The sequence below is a fragment of the Mustela lutreola genome, chromosome 9, assembly GCF_030435805.1.
Source record: "Mustela lutreola isolate mMusLut2 chromosome 9, mMusLut2.pri, whole genome shotgun sequence".
NCBI lineage: Eukaryota > Metazoa > Chordata > Mammalia > Carnivora > Mustelidae > Mustela > Mustela lutreola.
In genome coordinates, this window is record NC_081298.1 from 17830171 (window position 1) to 17850044 (window position 19874).

Genomic DNA, 19874 nt, shown 5'->3' on the forward strand with positions numbered 1-19874 from the left:
CCCCACAAAGAGACTTCCTCAGAAAGTGAGTTCTCTGGAGAAAATGTGCTGCTCCCGCAGGGCTCCCCCCAGCTTGTTTGTTAAAGGTACTTACTCTCCCCTCCTAATGGCCCCGATCAGAAGTCTGTTGCCCCCACCGCAATGCCGAGAGAAGTGCCAAGTGAGGTGCCCACGTCCCAGCAGGTCTGCATGCAGGAAACCCATAGCAGTTAATGAATCCCCATGGAGAGGTCTGGATTAGCCCTGGTTTAATACCCCGAAATGGCAGGGAGTCATTTATCCATAAGCTATGGTCTCTCCCTGTTGCCTGTGCATTACGAGTTATTTATGAGGCAATTTGCACAGTTTCACACTGGCTGGCCATTATGCTGCTGTCTGCTAACCACTAGGAGGGTTGCTGAACCCAGAAACAAAATGGCCCTCCCCCTGCCTCAGATTTGCCCATGACAATGAGTTAGTGCTTCCCACCCCGGTAGGGCACATTGACTCTTTGGGAAAGAGAGCAGGACCCAAAGCTGGGTGAAGAGAATGCCTCCTCCTTCTCCAGCCTAGCACCTCTGAATGCTCCTGGGGGGTCTGTGATGAAAGGCCAGCTGGAGAAAAGGCCCTTGAGAAAGCCACTGGGTACAAAGAAAGGGCATTTTAATATGCCCTGTGGAAGGAAGACATGCAGAGTGTCATAGTAGAGACACCTCCTTTGATTATGAAGAGAAGGAAAAATTTTGTGAAGCATTTTGCATGTGGTTTGGCACCTAGAAAGCTTTCAGTAAGTGTGACCCATTGTTACCATGGTAATGACCTTCGTCCCAGCTCTTTTCCCTCATCTTGAACATCACGCCCTAGTACACGACTCAGTTTGCTACACCTACAAGTTCAGCCCATGGGTACAGAAGCTTTTAATGCAAGCTAAATGGGCACCATTAACTGTATAGAAGACTACGAGCAAGCTAAGATCTGAAAGGCAGCTCAAGAGTTTACAAGTTCACCCTCAATAGGCAATGCTAGCTCCCGCCGACAGATTGTTGTCTTTGGAGTTCAATTTCATATCTTTGAAGTTCTTGAGTAATATGACTTCTATGTTCCAATTGCTACTGCAACTAATTCTATCCCTAATTACCACTGTGGCTCCTTGCAACCCAAAAGATTCCAGAGGTGGGGTTCTTCATCCCTATGAAAGAAGGGGGTGCATAGATCTCCACACTGTAGGCAGGAAAAAGAATACATTTGAGCTGAATGTGGCCTGCCTCCACTACCCTTTCTTCCATGGCTGCTTCCTGTTTACCATTCTCAAAACAACCTACTTCTATAAGGACTGACCCCCAGGGGCTTTATCTATTCATGGTTTTATTCTATATCACATCACATAGCTCTTGGTCATTGTTCCTTGACCCTTTCACCCAATAACATCTTCTAGGCCTGAAGGATCCTCAACCAATTTTCATAGAACAAATATACTAATTAATAATAATAATAGCTAAGATCTATTGGGTGTTTGCTTTATGCCACGTGCCCTGTGTTTTGCATGCCTTATCTCCTTCCATCTTCACCATAACCTAGCAAATGAATATATTTTTTTAAGATTTTATTTATTTATTTGACAGACAGAGATCACAAGTAGGCAGAGAGGCAGGCAGAGAGAGAGAGAGGAGGAAGCCGGCTCCCCGCTGAGCAGAGAGCCCGATGTAGGGCTCAATCCCAGGACCCTGGGATCATGACCTGAGCCAAAGGCTGAGGCTTTAACCCACTGAGCCACCCAGGCACCCCACAAATGAATATTTCTTAACTCACAGATAAAGACTAGAGAGGTTAAGTAACTTGCCCAAGGTCACACAGCAAATAGGAAGGAGAATCTGAGGTCAGAACTCAGGCAGTCTGATTTCAGATCCAGACATTGTGGAAGATTCTGTAGGTGGCCCACCACATCTCCTTGAGCTCTACCCTCTTAGGACATAGCAACCAACTTCTATCTTTGTGGTCTACCAGCAAAGCAACCTAAAAATGTCAGACCTCAACTAGTGACTGATGGGATTTAGTCTATGAAAACCCCAGCTCCCTCATCCTTTGAGAAGGTAACTCTGAAATGTGTTTCTGCTCCGGCTCTCCGAGCTCCCAGTGGAATTCATCTTCATTTGCCCATGGTGATAATGTGCTTGAGAAGGCACCCTCTATAGGCTTCCTTCCCTCCTGTCTCACTTCCCACTGTTTCCTGCCAGTGTTTCCTGGAATCCCATCCTAAACAGGGCACTTGCTTTCCAACCCATGTCTCAGAGCCTGCTTCCAGGGAGACCAAGGCAATGATCTTTCCCCCAATCAACTCAATTCTTTCCCCTTCTCCTAGAACCAAAATGCTTTTCTCATGGAAGTGACAACATTCCTGAGCCGTTCTCGGGAATTCAGCTTATCTATCTCTAAGTGTCCACAGAGGTAAGGGGCAGCAGGTGAGTAGGGGTGGCTTTGTCTGCCCTGTGAAGGTGGAGTCACTGTTCCACCTCGTTTCCTATGACCAAAAGAACCAGTGCCTCAACGAGAAAGGTTTTCAAGCCGCTGTCTGTCATGCATGTGGCTCAAACTCATTCAAACGGACCCAAAACTAAAAGCGAGTCTCGTAATTATGACTCCCAAGTGTTCACTTTTCTGAAGCAGCTAATCTTTGTTTTGCTGACGCACATCAACAAGAAGATGATGGGTTTGCTGACAAGCCCAGTCACTAGAAAATGCAGGGGGAACTGAGAGGACAGAATAGAATCTGATTAAGTTGCGGAATTTCCACCAAGGAGGAGAAGCTGAGAGGAAGCAATCTTCATCACCTCCAGTGGAAACCAGCCCTCCCCCAAGTCACAGGTCTTCTCAGGAGGAGGAAAAACCCTGTCCCCAGCACAAAAACACGGCCCTTCATGATCCTTCCTGCCTCATGCCTGTTGTGAACCCAAGCTTCTACTGTCACAAGCAGCCAAGCTCTGAGGAAGTCACTTCACTTCTCTGGACCTCAGCTTCCTCATCTGAGAAGTGGGAATAACAGTATTTATCTGTCCAACAAGTTCTTGCTGTGTGTCCGCCATGTGCCGGGCACTTGCAAGGATCAAAAGAGACAGTGTCTGTATGTACACTGTTGGCATATAGTAAGCACTCAGTAATCCTTAACTGAAATCATTATCATTGTTAGTTGATTTGACCCTCAAGACAAAACTATATCACAGCTATTCTTATCTCCACAAATAAGTCAAGGTTAAGAGATGATCAAGACCTGACTAGGGTTGCACAGCCAGAATGGTACCCAGGTCTTCTGATTTTAAGATCACATATCTTTCCATCCCTCATTGTCTTGAGGTCCCTGGATTATAAAAAGAACACTCCTAAGGGAGTAGAGTGTCGACGAGAGGTCAGCAATCTGGAATGTTCCTGGTAGCAGATACTTTAGGCTTCGTAAACCAAATGGTCCCTGTCGCACCTCTCATCTCCACTGCCACAGCACATGGACGGCCATAACACAACATAAACTGAGGAAGCAGGGCTGTCATCTAATAACTCAGAATTTTACCTGTAATTTGTCAGCCTCTGTGGTGGGTGAAAAAGCCTGAACTTAGGAGTCAGACCATCCAAGGTTCAAATCCCAGCTCAGACAATATTAATTGCGTCCTTGGGCCATCTAAACTTCCTAAGCTTCAGTGAGTCAGGCTTATTGGCCATCAAATGGGAAATCATATTTATTTTGTAGGGTTTTGTTAGGCGTTCAGGATAGGGCTTGGTTGCTTAAACCCTACCACTCATTCCTCTTCTCCCTCTGGCTTTCTGCTGAGAAATCCACAAACTGCTAGAGAATCCACAAACAGGCAAGAGACAGAGTCCTGGCTGCAATAAACGTGTAGAGTCCAGGGCAAAGATCTCTAGAAAAGGAGATACTGGAGAACACAGAGAAGTCCAGAGTTCCAAGTAAGACCCCCTACCTCCTGCACCCAGATTTCTATCTTGGAATGAGTATGCTTCCCATAGGAAGAAAGCTACATGACCAAGTCTTCAGAACAGACCCAGGGCCATGAAACCCACCAGGCAGTCATATGGGCCTGGATGACCAGTCCCTACCTGCCCATCGCAGGCAAAGCAGAGACCTGACTCACTGCCACGCAGTAAGCTCACTCACTAGCAAGAGATAGCCCAGTGAATATTAAGTCTGGCAAGTTGAGTTTCCAAACCATCGAAGGGGTTCAGAGGAGCCTGGAAGCCCTCTCTGTGGCCAGGAGGCAAGGTGGGGCATTCCCTCCTTAAGCCTTGGCTGTGAGGACCTACCATGGCACCTGGCACAAAGCAGATATCTGGGGGTGAGTGCCCCTGGGAGTGGGACCCATGCCAGGGATTCAGATGAATAGGACCCATTGAGGGAATGCACTCAGGAGAAACCTGGAAGGCAGAGAGGGAAGAAGAAGACCCCAGGAAAGATAGGGTTTGGGGTCAAGTCTAGCCTTGCCCTGATCCATGGGGGCTAGAAGCATAAATTACACCACAGCAGTGACCTATCTTGTTGACATTCTGTACACCTGGGAAGTTTTAGAGATTGGAGTTCTCACCAGATAAGAGCTCCCACTTCTTCCTCCCCACCTTCCTGCAGCAGGTTCCCCAGGCAATGACAACAGATCGATCTTTATCAGAAAAAGAGAAGATTTCTCAAGTATGATTTTATCTTCACCCATGTACCTCTGGTTGCCGGTCTGACTTGAGTCTGAAGAGGGAAGATCAAAGTTTAGGCCTTCAAGGACAAGCAGAAAGGGGAACCCTCTTACACTGTTGATAGGAACACAAACTGGTGCAGCCACTCTGGAAAACAGCATGGAGGTTCCTCAGAAAGTTGAAATTAGAGCTACTCTGTGATCCGGCAATTGCACTACTGGGTATTTACCAGAAGGATACAAAAATACAGATTTGAAAGGGCACGTGCACCCTGATGTTTATAGCAGCAATGTCCACTATAACCAAACTGTGGAGAGAGCCCAAATATCCTTTGAGAGAAGAATGGATAAAGAAGATGTGGTGTGTACATCTACAAGGGAATATTACTTAGCCATCAAAAAGAAGGAAACCTTGCCATTTGCAATGACACGGATGGAGCTACAGTATATTAGGCTAAGCAAAACAAGTCAGAGAAAGACAAATACCATATGATTCCACTTACATGTGGAATTCAAGAAACAAAACAGATGAACATATGAGACGAGGAGGAAGGAAAAAGAAAGAGGAAAACAAACCATGACAGACTCTTAATGATAAAGAATAAACTGAGGGGTGACGGCTGGAGGTGGATGGGGGATGGGCATTAAGGAGGGCACTTGTTATGCTGAGCCCTGGGAGTTCTACGTAAGTGACAAATCACTGAATTCTACTCCAGAAACCAATAGTGCACTGTATGTTAACTAGAATTTTTAAAAACTTAAGGGGGGCGGGGGGAAGGCTAGGCCTTCACAGATAGAAATGCATCTCATCCTACCTCTATCCCGAACCCTCACGCCCACCCCCCCTTGTAGAGGATCTAATGGATGGTTTCATCAACCTGAAGAAGTGTTGTCAGGTTTACCATGAACTAGAGAGGATGTATTTTGCAACCAGAAAAAAAGAAAATGAAAGAAACAAGAAAACAGAGATTCTGCCTTGTGTCTGAGAAATATGAGTATTTATGCACATACTAATTGAAATTGGCTCAGCCGCCATATGCACACAGTTAAAGGGGCTGCTGTTCTAGACACCGAGTCTGAACAAAAGCCACTTTCAAAACATAGTGCATTGCGCAGGCTCCTGATAGAACTAAATAATCATTTCTGGTGGGTTTCCTGTCAAATCAACACCACGAATACTCAGTGAGCCCCCACTGTGTGCCCAGCACTGTGCAACAGTCTAGAATACAAAGACAAATGAGTAAGAGGTCACAGGCTGCTAGGAGGAATCGATGAATTAAAAAAAAAAAAAAATAGAAGACAACACAGGGGTTGTTGTAGAGGTAGGCACACAGATGGGAGCTGTTACTTCTGCCAGAGGAGTCCCCCTCTTCTTGGGAGCTGCCGATGGGGAGTAGGGCCTATGAGCTGGCGCAGTTCACAGTATGAGAAGGATGGTCCAGTAGCATGGAGGCAGGGAAGTGCCAGGGAAGGTCTAGAAGAGCAAGTAATTTGCTGAGGCTGAAGCATCATCAGGATGGGAAGAGAGGAAGGAGATGCTTCCCCCCAGCCAGGTCCCAGCTCCAATGCCACCTCCTCCAACAGCCCTTCCCTGACCTGCTACCCAAATATGGCCATTTCCTATCACCTTGCCCTCTTTGGCTTTCTTCGTTGCCCTGAACATTTTCTAAAGTGACTTCCATGAGTTTATTTGTTTGCATTCTCTCTGAACAGCCTATAAATTCCTTATAAGGGCAGGGCCTTTGTCTGCCCTGCTCCTCGTCATTGTCAGTCTTGTCCATCATTGCACCTGCCAGCTCTCAGAACAGGGCCTGAGAATAGGTGCTCGATAAATATTCATTTATACAAATGGGCAGGTGAACAAATCAACGAATGGGGTATTTGCAGCCTGAGTTTGTGGAGCGCTTCAAACCAGGACAACCACCTTACCCGTGACAGCTTTATTAGTCCTTGTGACACCAGCTGCTATAACAAACAAACCCAACATCGTCACCATCTTTGCCCACTTGGAAGGTACTCCTCACTCACCTAAAAGGCCAATGCAAGTGTTCCCGGCTGACAGGTGGCTTTCCTCTACTCGTTGATTAGGGACCCAGGTACCTTCTGTTTTGTGGCCCTGTCATCCCTCAGGGCCTGGGAGTCCTTTGTCTCCTGCCAGGAGAAGCAGAAAGAGAGCCTCAGCTCAGAAGGGACACACCTCACTACCACTCAAAATCCTTTGGAGAGAAGGAGTCATATGGCTCCATTTCCATATAAGTACACTGGGATGAGGAATTTCTGGCTGGACAGGTACTGCTCAGTGACACACTGTGGAAAGGGGACAGTGAGTTTGTGGTGGACAAAGAGCTGGCCCAGCCACGTCAGCCCAGGGCTCAGAAAGGTTTAGCCATGTCATCCAAGAACTTCACCACTCACAAGAGGTACAACGGTCCCTTCAATTTAAAAAGTGGCCAAGTCCCTCCTCTCCCCTGTTCTCACTGATGCTAATTTCCAAGCACTGAGATAAGCAGGTGGCATTTCCTGATCTTGCCCCAAAATTCCGACAACTTTCCTATCAGAATCCTGTAGCGCTCATAAGCAGAGATCCATTTGTTCTGTTCCTGGGGAGGATGGAAGCCAAGTTTTTAAGCTGACGGGCAAGAAAGGAATGTGCTCAAATTTTGCCGTGAATGGAGAGAGGGAGCCAATAGTTGCAGAAGATGGGCTGCCTGAGAAGAAAGAGGAAGGGGACTATCGCCCAACCAGAGAGGGCCTGATGAGTTTGCTTTCACCCTACAACCCCCTCCAATGACATCAATAACCACTCAGACAGATTTAGCATGTGCTGTAGGCCAGGTGCTTTATCATCATTCCCTTTCTTAATTTTCAGTAAAATTGACCTGATATCCCCATTTTTGCAGATAAAGAAACTGAGGCCCAGAGAGGCCAAGCAACTAGCCATTGGTGACCCAGCCAGTGGAAGAGGTGGGATCTGAGGAATCTGGTCCCAGAGCATCACCTTCGTCCATCTCCACAGCTGGTGGGGCTGGTGGCCAGGGCTGGAAGGTAGGCGCGTAAGAGGTGCTGTCCAGCAAGGGTTTCCATCATCAGCGATGTCCTAGCATCTAGGCTCCTGGAGGTCTTCGCCTAGGGGAGCTGGAACTCTATTGGCTCTTAGGGGTTGGTGTGCCCTCTTTGTTCTACCAAGAGAATGAGCTATCTTTATGCTTCGAGGTGACTTTTGGATCACAGCAGGGTTTGCCCCACTTGCCCTAACATTCCTGCTCGGCCTCCTACATGTGAACGTTTTTTTTCCTTTGTCCTTTTTGCAATAGACAAACCGTGCTGCACTGCTAAGCCAAACAGTGTGATGTACATTCAAATTACAGTCCTCACTTGTGATCACTTGGGCCTCTTAAGTAACCAATCATCATGACTTTGAATGAGTTTAATTATCAGGGTACTTCAGTGCATAAATAAAAATGCACACCCTGTTAGCCAGGCTGACAGCCCTAATTGAATCCAGCAGACTGGTCTCATCTGGTAGAAACCACTGGAATTTGGTCCTGACACTTGACACTGCACCATCAGAAAGACTGGAAGGGTCAGCCCAGCAGCGCACCAAACTCCCAAGCCTGGACCCTTTTTGGATGGGCTCAAGTCTCTTCTCTTCAAAGGGCGACTTGACTGAGAATGAAAAGAGATGGATAATTTTTTTTAGGAAAACTTCTACAAGGAGAAGATCCATTTTCAGAGTGCTGTCAGACGTGGCATCTCATCTAATCGCCTCAGCGACGAAAGAGGCATTGTCCTCCTACACAGTGCGTGGAGCTTAATCAAAGTGAGTTGAATGAATGGCAATCCAGAGATAGCAATCCAGGCTCAGGAGTCCCACAGCTGGGATGCAGTCAGTCCAGGCCAAAGCCTGGCTCTGATCTCAGACTTGCCAGCTCAATCACCAAAAGGAGACTCTGGGACCAATGAGATAGTCAGCACCCCAGCTCAGTCTCCCAGACCCAGGCCCACCAGCCTTGAACAACGGCCCCAGGACCTACATCCTTCCAGCTCCATCTTCTGCTCGGGGGGCTAGGGCAGGCCTGAGGGGTACCCAGGAACAGAGTGTACTAGCAGTGGCTGGTCCAGTGTGCAGACACGTGGGTCGTAGCATCCCAGGGTGGATTCCTGTTTTTCTCTCTGACCAGAACCTCTCCCCCCAGGCTCAACAGTAAGTGTCTGTAACAGTAACAGTAACTCCAGCTGTCTGCCCCCTTTCTGAACCACCTAACACACTTCCTTGACCTTTTCTGTCCAAGGACTATGTTGGCAATCTGTTGAAGCCTGTACATTATTTCTCAGAATAATATCTTTTTTTAATATTTTTTATTTATTTATTTGAGAGAGAGAGTGAGAGAGAGAGAGCATGAGAGGGGAGAAGGTCAGAGGGACAAGCAGACTCCCCATGGAGCTGGGAGCCCGATGTGGGACTCGATCCCGGGACTCCGGGATCATGACCTGAGCCGAAGGCAGTCACTTAACCAACTGAGCCACCCAGGCGCCCCTCAGAATAATATCTTTAAATGCACAAAATAAAACACAGTGAATAAAAAAAAAATCCAAAGATGCTGAAATACAGTTATCAATGTATTTTTAAAATTGGGTGTAGAAATGTATGTGTTCCTTTATTAATGCATTAAACAATGAGATCTATCTAATAACTTAAATAATTTGAAAGTAGTGATGAGCATGAATAATGTTTGAGACATCTGTAACAGCTTCAATGTGAAATTAAATTAAGATATCAGAGATTATTTTTGGTAGCAAAGTCACAAATAGTGCTAATACTATGGAAGTTTGTTGTCTATATTCAGTAATTGAAGGAAATGGTAAATTTCATTTAGATGTTAGTGAAAACAAAAATGTTTTATCCCACTTATGTTCACAGATTCCCATTAGGTTTATCTAAGACCCTTTGGTGAACACCAAGTTAAGGACTCCTATCCTGTGACTTAAGCATCCAACTCTTGATTTCGGCTCAGGTCATGATCTCAGGGTTATGAGATCGAGCCCCATATCAGACTCCACACTCAGCTCAGAGTCTGCTTAAGATTCTCTCTCTCTGGGCACCTGGGTGGCTCAGTGGGTTAAGCCTCTGCCTTTGGCTCAGGTCATGATCTCAGGGTACTGGGATCGAGTCCTGCATCAGGCTCTCTGTTCAGCGGGGAGCCTGCTTCCTTCTCTGTCTCTCTCTGCCTGCCTCTCTGCCTACTTGCAATCTCTGTCTGTCAAATAAATAAATAAAATCTTTAAAAAAAAAAAAAAAGATTCTCTCTCTCTCCCTCTGCCCCTCCTCATCACCACCCCCACCACCCCCATACATATACACTCTCTCTTTCTTTCTATCTTTAAAAAAAAAGAGGGCACCTGGGTGGCTCAGTTGGTTAAGCATCTGCCTTTGGCTCAGGTGATGATCCCAGGGTCTTCTTCTCCCCCTACTTCTCCCCCCTGCTTGTGCTCTCTCTCTGTCTCTGTCTCTCTCATGCTCTGTCTCATGCTTTCTCTGTCTCAAATAAATAAAAATAAAATCTTTTAAAAAATTAAAATTAAAAAAAAAAAAAAAGAGTCCCTACCTTAATCCCATATTGACCCAGTCAGTACCCATTCCCCTCAGGTCCTGGAGAAGGAAGGAAAGAAGAGCGTTCTAAGAGTCCACACCCTTGACCCAGGCTGCCCTTGTACCTATACCCACACAGGGTTCTTGAGCCCCACCGTCCCCACACCCTGCCCCCACTCGTCCACGCTAGACTAACTCCTAGAACCTTGACTTCCTCTTGCCATTTGTTTGTTTTATCATTTATCATTCCCCTGTTTATCAAACTCTCTCTTTATTTGTACACAAACCACATCCCCCATTTCCTCCCGGCCTCCAGCTCGCATCACACCTCTTTACAGCATCTTCACTGGGGACTCACAGTACACAACCACAATACACGTTGGTAAGGGAACGCCACGCCAACTCACTTACAACAGGCCCCTCCAGTTCCAGGCTGAGGCAGGCTCTACTGCACCGTATCCATTCCTGCCTCTATGGGAAGAGAATCCCTGACTGTCTTAGAATTACCCTAAAACTTACTACAAAGACCAGCCCCCTCTCCCTGAGCTGATCTTACACTGTGGTAAGAAGATGAACTCTGTCTTAACTTCAGTGTGACATTAATAGGAGAGTGACAGATTCGGCTCTTTGAGGTAGGAAGCGTGTGTTCACGCACGAAACTGGGGACATTTCAAAATGAAAGGAAGCCAATAGGAAGTGTGTTGAATAATCAATTATTAAACAGTCAGTAGGCTGCATATGTACAAAAAAGGAAACATCGACACCTCTAATCCCTGAAGACACACCCCCAACCCTCCCACCACCCCCACCCCTCTGGAATGTATTCCCTCTCTTGTCAAAGCTTAGTCCTCTAGGAGGCAGACCGAAAACAAACTTTGGAAATTATCTGAGCATATGCTTGAGGGTTTTCCAACCCAGTTCTTTTCGCAATTTGCATTTGGAATTGAGCAAGGAGTAGTGTTGATTGGATCTATTCATGAGTTCTCTTGGCTTTTGCAATTTATAGTCAAGGGAACCGTGTAGATCCATATCTCTTGCTCCCAATATTTCCAAATGGGCATGTGAAATAGCCAGTGTCTACTCTTTTTTTTTTATTTATTTGTTTTGAGGGCATTCAAAGTTATACAAATATTTGTTGATTTTTAATTAAGGAACTCTGCAAACCATCAAAACTTCATAACAATGGACAGGAGGAAGACAAGAACTCCCACTGCTGTGTACTTTGTATCCAGAGCCACATAATAAAAGGGCTAACATTTGTGGTGCCTGGGTGGCTCAGTGGGTTAAAGCCTCTGCCTTCGGCTCAGGTCATGGTCCCAGCGTCCTGGGATTGAGCCCTGCATCAGGCTCTCTGCTCAGCAGGGAGTCTGCTTCCCCCTCTCTCTCTCTGCCTGCTCTCTGCCTGATTGTAATCTCTGTCAAATAAATAAATAAAATCTTAAAAAAAAGAGGGGGGAGCTAACACTTACATCGATCATGGACAGGCAATGTTCTAAGTGACTTCCAGGTAGTTTATAATCCTCACAACAATACTATGGGTACTATTTTACCCTCACTAGACAGATAAAAAAAAAAAAATGGGGCTCAGGAAAGGGAAGTAACTTACTTAAATTCACATAGCTAGGAAGCAACAGAGATGGAATATGAACCCAGGCACACTTGTTCTAGAATGTGTGTTCATAAATGGTGGCTTGTGTCACATGGTAGAAGAAACCCTTTATCTAGGAGTTAAAGCACCCAACCTTTAGCCCTAGGTCTGCAGGAATTTATGCATCTAAGCTGTATCCCTATGTCTGCCACACATTTGCTGAATGACTGTAGATAAGTCACTTCCTCTCTCTGGCAGTCACCCGGCCTCATTGTATTGAACAGTCTAATATTCCCCCTATAGTCTGAGGCAGGAAACAGGTGTTAGCAGGCTGTGCAGACCTTACTAGAGGTCTGGAAAGATGTGGGGCAGGGAGGCGATGCTGAGATCTGTGGCCTTGTGGAAGGCAAGAAAAAAAAATTGATATAAAAAGAAATAAAAAAGCAAGGTGCTGATAGACCTCTCTGAAATTTACACAATGGAATACAAGTGCCACCCAGTCCCATCTCACCTTGATCCAGGCAGAGAGGAAGTAGGATACTGACAGCCCCACTGTCACCTGCCCACTGAAACCCAAGTACCCTAGAGGGTTTGCCAAACCTTGGTGCACCCTCCTTGACAAGCTAGGCTCACTGCCCAGCTAGGGGGTTGTGAACATTTTAGGGCACTCCAATCTGCATCTGGGGTGATTCCTCAGGCCCCAGGATGCAAGAAAGAGCAGCCAGAAATGAGCTAAAGCTGCTACCATCACAGGACCAAGATGCAGGAAAAGATAAAGGAAAACAGCTTTGCTAAAATTCTCCCAGCTGACTAGTCCTTTGGGGAAAAAATTAAGCTGGATGCCAATTCCACTCGTACACCGAAATAGAAACCAAATGAATCAAAGACATAAACATAGAAAGGGTATGCAGAAGAAAACCAGAAGAACATTTAGATAAATAGTTTTATGGCTCCAGGATGGCGAGGGCATTTTTTTCAAACATCAAATCAAGAACAGAAACCAAACAGGAAAGACTGGCAGATTGTACTACATAAAAATGTAAACCTTCTGTGTGACCAATAAATAAACTTAGAAAAATACTTTCAACATGTGTTACAGAAAAAAGGTTACCATTACTCATAAAGACAGAAAACTCTTATCCAAAAGTAAGGGGGAGAATGAACAACACCAGGAAAAAAAAAAAAAAAAGGAGTTCCACATGACCTAGCATTTCACATTTCATTCCTAGGTATATATCCAAGAGAAAAGAAAACATATGTCCACACAAAAACCTGTCCAAGAATGCTCTTAGCTGGATTGTTTCTGATGGCCCAAGAGTGGGCACAACCCAAGTGTCTATAAACACAATGTGATATATGCATACAATGGAACATTGTTCATCAGTAAGAAAATAAAGTGTCATCACTTTATGACTCCAACAGGGATAGACCTTGAGATCATCCTAAGTGAAAAATCACAGAAGACCACATCTTGTATCATTCCATTTACATGAAATGTACAGAATGAACAAATCTATAGAGGCAAAAAACAGATTAGTGATTGCATAAGGCTTCAAGGATTGGGGAAAAGGAAGAGTGACTGCTAATTAGGGTTCAGGGTTTCTTTTTGGGGTGAAGAAAATATTCTAAAACGGATTGTGACGATGGTTACATGACTCTCTAGATACGCTAAACCCCATCAAGTTTTATACTTTTCATGGGTGGATTGTATAGTGCATGAAGTATATCTCAGTGAGGCTGTGATATTTTTTCAAAAATCAATGCTGTCCATAATGAGATCAAAATTTAATCCAAAGTTAAAAGATAAGAAGCTGTAAGAATGAGGCCAATTATAATGAGTTTTATCCAGTAATGAAAATGTAGACATTTTGAAATTTTACATACTAAGTAGCAGGTGTCATCAAAATACACAACACAGAAATTGTTGTAAATACAAGGAGAACCTGGTGGGAGAAAAGGGACTCAGAGTGTTTATCCTAAGACAGATCAGAGGAACTAAAAAATGTGGAACTATACACAACCCAATTAACCAAATTGGTAAGATGGATCCATTGGTAAGTTTCAAACTCTACACCCTCCAAACAAGCATATTCTTTTTAAGTACATGGAGCATTTACAGAATTCTAAAAAAAAAAAAAAAAACATCTTAGTAAATTCACAAAAGTAGAAATTGCACTTGGCATATTTTTCACATATAATACAGTAAAACCTAATAAAAACTAACACAAAAGTTGACACAAGCAAAGCAAAGAAAAAAAGCCAAATAATTAAGAAATAAACTCTCTCAGAAAATTTTTATTTCAAACAAAAATCAAAACTGAAATTGTGCTGGGGTACCAGGGTGGCTCAGTCAGTTGAGCATCAGACTCTTGGATGCAACTTAGGTAATGATCCCATGGCTCATGAGATTGAGCCCTGGGTCAGGCTCCACACTCAGTGGGAGTCTGTGTGGATATTCTCTCCCTCTGCCCCTTTCCCCACTCTCTCTCTCCCCAAATAAATAAATAATTTTTTTTCAGCATAACAGTATTCATTATTTTTGCACCACACCCAGTGCTCCATGCAATCTGTGCCCTCTCTAATACCCACCACCTGGTACCCCAACCTCCCACCCCCCGCCCCTTCAAGACCCTCAGATTGTTTTTCTTTAACTGCAGTGGTGCAAGCTAGGCTATATGCTCCACAAATTCTAAGACCTGCTTGTTCCTTTTAAGTCTATTACAAACCCCTTTTTTGCACAGCAGCATAACTAGATAGATGTGATGTTTCCTTCTCGTTTTGTGTTGCGGACTCTAGTTTCTCCCGGGTCCTTTTACTTGTCCTCATATGTGTAATTGCACTTTCTTTATTGCCTTTTGCTTATGTCCACCTACTTCTCTTTTCTAAAGATGTATTTATTTACTTGAGAAAGAGAAAGTGGGAGGGAGGGGTAGAAGGAGAGGGAGAGAATCTCAAGCAGATTCCCCAACAAGTGTGCAGCCTGACACAGGACTCTTATCTGATGACCCCACGATCATGTCCTGAACCAAAATAAAAAGTGGGACTCTCAACGAACGGAGCCCTCCAGGAGCCCCTTGTGTCCATTCATTTCCACTGTGAGTCCTACTTTTATATTGTGTTTATTTATCTAGAACTTGTTTTCATTCTTTCTGCTTAGTAATTCTACTATTAAAGGCAATGAATTTTCCACTAATAATAGCTTTGGTTGCATTCCTGAAGACCTAAAACTTTTTTCCTGATTTTGAAAGCAACATATTATATTTTATAAGTAAAAAAGTATACATTCCATAATGTATGAGTTAGATGAGAAAGTCCTCTATCTGTAATTCCACCCCCACCACACCTCCCACTCCCTTAACTAATGTTACAGTTTAAACATTCCTTCCAGTTTTTTCTAGGCTAGTCACAAGAGTATGTATGTATGTAATAATCTTCTGTTAACTGAAATGGAATCACATTTTCATACTTGACATAAAATTCATTGTTTTCACTTAATCACGTAAATAACAATTTTCCCTATTAATGAATAGAGGCTGTTCTCAGTGGTGACATAATGTTAGGGTGCAGTCATATGCATTTAAGAAGTCAACTAGCCACTGATGTTTCAGTTGCTTCCACCCTCAGGTATGACAGACCCTGCTCCAAGGAACATTCTCAAGCATGCATCCCTGTACACCTGTCCAAGTTATTGTTACCATATATTTTACCATATTGTTACCATATTGTTACCAAATCCTACACAAATAGGATTTAGAGCATTCTCATTATTGTTGTACAGATGCCAAACAAGGTTGCCAAGAGACACAAATAATGTTGTCTAGGACCACAAACCCCATTTCAAAAATAGCAAGATAAGAGAAACCAGAAGGACCTGCCTAATATGGTTTCAGGATAAGTGGCAACGGAAAACTCCCCAAGAGCAATACAAATGGAGACCTGAATGGAGGGGGGGAATGGGAAGATTTGGGGTTTTATAAATGTGTGAAACCAAATCTATAGGTTTCAGAACTCTGGGGACACTACAGACGGACTTTGTCTTACTGGCTCCCACCAGTCAAAGCACGTAAAAATTCACATAAACACAGCTGTGACGTTCTACCTGGCATTGTGGTTGCAGAGAAGTAACCATGCACAGGGGAGGCAAACACTAAGATCAAAACAAGGAGAGAAGACTTCTACTAGGATGCCCTTCCCACTCCCACTGTTGCCAAGGGAAACCGAGCCCACCTGAAGTAGGGAGCAGAACAGAGAGCAGACACAGCCAAGAAATCCTAACTAGAGGGGACAGGAGAAATAACTAAAGATAACAGGAATTAATTCACTTGAAAACAGAAAGAGAGCTCAACTAGTTATATTTTAAAAGCTGTAAGAGATCCTATTTCAAAAGTCATTAATAATAAAATAGATAAACTAGTATGCTACCAGGCTGTGCAGAGTCTACCCTAGCATCTAGGATGAAATGGGCAGCCAGGCAAGGTGTGATGAGAGATAAGGCTGGAAAGGTAGCCAGGTGCCATATCATGGAGAGTCTTGTGTGCCATACTAAAGAATGTGGATTCTGGGGGTGCCTGGGTGGCTCAGTGGGTTAAAGCCTCTGCCTTCGGTTCAGGTCCTAGGATCAAGCCCCGCATTGGGCTCTCTGCTCAGCAGGGAGCCTGCTTCCTCCTCTCTGCCTGCCTCTCTGCCTACTTGTGATCTCTGTCTGTAAAATAAATAAATAATATCTTAAAAAAAAAAAAAAAAAGTGGATTCTGTGCAGTGGGTGTTTGGGACTGGTTTGTGTCTCTGCGAACAGGAGTTGCGTGATTACTTTTTACTCCGGGGCAAATGCTTGGCAGGAGGCGGGGGGCGGGGAGCAGTAGGATGGAGGGATGAAAATCTGAAGTTGGGAGAACAGAGACTATACAATGCTCCAAAGGAGAGGCAAGGAGGACTGACCCAGCAGTGGCAAGGGGAACAGAGAATCTTGTTCTCAGGAAGAGAAACTAAGGGGATTGGGGGGGGGGGGGATATACAAAACCACCCCCAGTCTTACAACTAGGTAAATGTTTTTTTATACATAAAATGAGAATAGTACCAAATCAGGTTTTTCCAAAGATGATATAAGTGGGGTTGCTTTAAAGTTCACTTATACCCCATCCTTGTTCCAAAAAAAAAAAAAAGATTTAATGCTTCTTAAGTTAAAATCAAAGATGTGGAAACACTGGAAAGCCCCCAGAGATGTGAGATATTCCCATCCATTGTTAGCACCGACACCTTCACAAACACCTGTGAGTTCAGAGACTGAGTCTGTGGTGCTGGGCGGGGTGGGGTAGAGGGGCAGTGAGGCTGACTCTGCCCAGCAGGCCAACATGAGTGTGACCCTAAGGTTGATGAAACCAATCTGGGAGTTGTGAGCTCAGCACGTCTAGAATCTGGGCACTCGCTGTGAGCCAGACACTGGGCCAGACCTATTAGACCTATTATCTCATTTAACCCTCAGAGCAAACTTGCAAGGACATTTTTATTTAAAAAAAAAAAAAGAAAGAAAGAAAGAAAGAAAAGAAAAGAAAGGACTTTGCAGATGAGAACATTTGAGGCTCTTGGAGGTTAATTAGCCTCCTCGGTGGGAATCCGGGGGACCCACGCTGACTTCTGTCCTTTTCCAATAATGCATAACATTCAGCATCTGAAAGGGCAGAGCTGTGGTTCCATAGAAATATGACCACAGCAGCTCCGCCTGGCTGCAGCCCACCCAGGGGTCGCAGGCTGCCTGGTGGGAGTGGGTCTGGCTAGCAGGCGGCGCATCCGGGGGGTGGGGGACCGCAAGCTCCCGCCTTCCTCTCTGTGGTTCTCTGTTCTCCATTTCCTTCCAGCAGCAAATAGCCCCTCCGTCCGTCCCTCTCCCTGGCAGGCCACTGACGGCAGCTCTCAAGCTCTCCACATTAATCATCCCTGATCTCATCTCAAAGTGATGCTGACCCCTGCTGCCCCTCCCAGGGGCCCCATGCAGCTGCACCCCGGAGCTTTGTTTATGGCTGTAGACTGGGGCTTCTCCCCACTGAGGCTACGGCTCTCTCATTAGGCTCAAACAACAAGAGTATTCGTTCATTCCTTGCAGCTGGGTCAGGTAGGACTTTGGAGTTGGCACCATTTAATATCCTTCCAGCATCATGTCCAAGGGGAAAAGATGCTGTTGAACCAAAGCATTTGATAAAATCCCTCCCTGCTCACTGCGTCACTTTAACTAGTCACCTACCCTCACCGCTGACAGCCAGGCATCTCACTGCTTCCTAACTTGGCTAAATCTTGAACTTGGGAGTTTCTGACTGGCCCTGGAGTGCCCTTGTGGGATAAATTCCTGCTAGGATCCTCGCCCCACCAGTTTTCCCTGGGCTGACAGTCAGAGATTAATTATAGCTTGGCTCTCCACCAGGACCCCTCATGCTGACCTGACCCAACCTTGATTCTGCTTCTACCAAGTCCTGTGCTGCCCACAAACACCCCAAGACCCCTTCCCATACACACATATAGATTACATGGAACTGGCTGTCCTAGGTGACCACCAGCCACCAGGAACAGATCTTGAGCAGCAAGCCCTATCCAAGACAGCAGGAGGAATAAAAGACATCAGAATCTGGAGGTTCAAACACTGGGGGGGGGGGGGTGGCAAATACAAACAAACCCTGGTCTGCACTCAAGGCAGGGTCATGGAAACAAAGAGGAAGTGGAAGGAACAGAACCAGGTCAGAGCAGGGAAGGAGGCGGGGAGACTGAGTACAGGCCACAGACATCACCCATGTTTCATGGGCCAGTGGGCGTAGGAGGCATGGGAGAGACCTGCCAGCTGTCAGGACAGAGCCAGGGTTTGGTGACAGGAGCAGGGGGCACCGGGGACAGGGAGTATAAGCCCTTGACTCCGCCTGGAGTGTCCCAATGTCTGAGTGTACCCGTGCCCCACCCCACTGCTAGAACTATCTTTTTCCCACTGTAGTCCCCAGGTCGGACCCCAGGAGCATGTCCTGGAGCAGGGATCATCATCAAAAACGTGGAAGAGCAGGACTCAGAAGCAGAGGTTGGGGGGTGTTCTAGAGTCTCGGGACCAATGATCAACAAGGCATGTGCTCAGGGCTCGCCTGATGGAGAGAGACTGCAGTTCAGGGAAGGCAGGGGCCTTCCCACAGTCTAGGCCACTCTCTCAGCTCCCTTAAGCCTTCCACCATGGTCTAACATGCTTCTCCCAGCCTAGGAGCTGGGACCTCGGAAACCCTGTCTGGTAGGAGGAAAGGGAAGGCCGCCCTGCCAGCCATGACTGGGTAAACTGGTGTAGGGTGACCGACTCACCAGAATTTACCCAGGACTTTCCAGGTTTTAGCCCTGAAAGTCTCACATCCCAGGAAACCCCTCAGTCCTTGTTTTAAAAATGAAAGTTCTACATCTTGGAATACCCACTCCCAGTCCCGAGCAATGGGGTCACATAATCTCCCTAGCTCAGGTCAGCTTTCTTGTCCACCAGATGAGTGCCCAAGGATAGGCAAGGCCCCTGGGGATTAGCTCAAAGACAAGATTAAAGCTCTCATTCAGATGATCAAACTGTGCAAGACATCCATTCAGGCACAGCAAGACCCCAGCTGGAAACTGGAGCTGAGAGAAAGGAGTCTCCCCTATGGGCAAGGGTTGGCCAAATCAGGCTGGACCGGGGAAGGGCAGGAGCCAAAGGGGAGCCTTCAGTCCCAACCCCTGGCTGTCTTATTTGCAGCTGTAACTCTGGTTTCTAGGATGGTGCCCAGCACACAGCAAGAACTCAGTGCAAACTGAATGAAAGAATGAATGAATGGACACAGGCATGCAGACTTCAGACATGAGAGCAGACCCTCACAGCACCAACGGGACCCTGCCCAGTGTTACAACCCCTAACATGCAAGCGGGACCCACAGCAGAAGATGCAAAGAGCCAGGGTGGGCAAACACGTTGGACACAGGTTTGGGCTGGAGAGAACAGGAGGGAGCTCCATTGCTAGAAGGCTCGCTGCTCCTAACGGTTCCAGGGGAGACAG

At 45.8% G+C, this 19874-nt stretch overlaps 1 long non-coding RNA gene across 2 annotated transcripts in view; it reads right to left on the reverse strand.

The window, feature by feature from the left end:
• LOC131808041 (uncharacterized) overlaps window positions 1-19874 on the reverse strand; it is a 102838-nt gene that overhangs the window by 48115 nt on the left and 34849 nt on the right. The window contains exon 5 of one of the 2 annotated variants that reach the window (XR_009344658.1): window positions 6606-6812. The exons of the other annotated variant lie outside the window; for it this stretch is intronic. This is a non-coding gene — a long non-coding RNA (uncharacterized LOC131808041). Of the gene's footprint in view, window positions 1-6605; window positions 6813-19874 lie in introns of those variants that run through there. 2 annotated transcript variants of the gene reach the window in all.